This window comes from Gigantopelta aegis, unplaced genomic scaffold, assembly GCF_016097555.1.
Source record: "Gigantopelta aegis isolate Gae_Host unplaced genomic scaffold, Gae_host_genome ctg2246_pilon_pilon, whole genome shotgun sequence".
Classification (NCBI taxonomy): Eukaryota; Metazoa; Mollusca; class Gastropoda; order Neomphalida; family Peltospiridae; genus Gigantopelta; species Gigantopelta aegis.
This window is the reverse complement of record NW_024532880.1, coordinates 58,039-58,787: the sequence shown is the minus strand read 5'-3', so window position 1 is coordinate 58,787 and position 749 is coordinate 58,039. Positions and strand designations below refer to the sequence as shown.

The following is a 749-nucleotide window of genomic DNA, read 5'->3' as shown; positions in this document are numbered from 1 at the left end:
GCAGAAGCAGCATCAACATTCCGTGCTCTAGAGCCTTCTGATACTGTAATGGCTAATAATATAAAGTACTACCGTACCAAACTGAATGTTTCACCAGAACATTTTATTCCCAGAGAAGTAAGGCATGAACCATAAATATAGTATTAATGTAATTATTATTTTTAGGAAATAGTGACTCTTAAAAGTTTTCAACAATCTGAAGAAAGATTGCTCCATTTTGCTGTGACTGGAAATCCTCAAAAACGACAGGGGGAGCGAGGAGACAGTGGAGTTCTACATGAAGAATTATAGAGTCATTTTATGTATAGAGAATTCCAAATTTTGTTATTGATAATTAAGTTGAAGTTTTACTAAAACCTGTTAAGGTATGACGAGGTGGCCGAGTGGTTAAGGCGATGGACTGCTAATCCATTGTGCTCTGCACGCGTGGGTTCGAATCCCACCCTCGTCGTTTTTATTTTTGCTTTTATGCTTTTATGATGATCAGTCTTTTAGATATGGTGAACAGCTCACACTTACAAGATGGCTACGTAGAGTATACAATAATTGGCAAGTCAGGAGCTAAATTTTATCATTATTGCTGTGATGGACAAAGTGATTCAGTAATGTTCTCCTTTAATGGCATTATACGATTTTCCTAATTAACCACATAGGGTTGGGGTTGTGGGTACCGAACATTACAATCCCTTTGTTCATGGGTTGTGTCTAACAACCATTGCAGTAACTCAATAGTGCCATCATTACAAGAG

At 37.4% G+C, this 749-nt stretch overlaps 1 non-coding gene across 1 annotated transcript; it reads left to right on the top strand.

The window, feature by feature from the left end:
- The first annotated feature begins 369 nt into the window (after positions 1-369).
- On the top strand, positions 370-451 carry Trnas-gcu. Its single transcript has one exon. It is a non-coding gene; the product is annotated as a tRNA-Ser (tRNA).
- Positions 452-749: the final 298 nt, after the last annotated feature.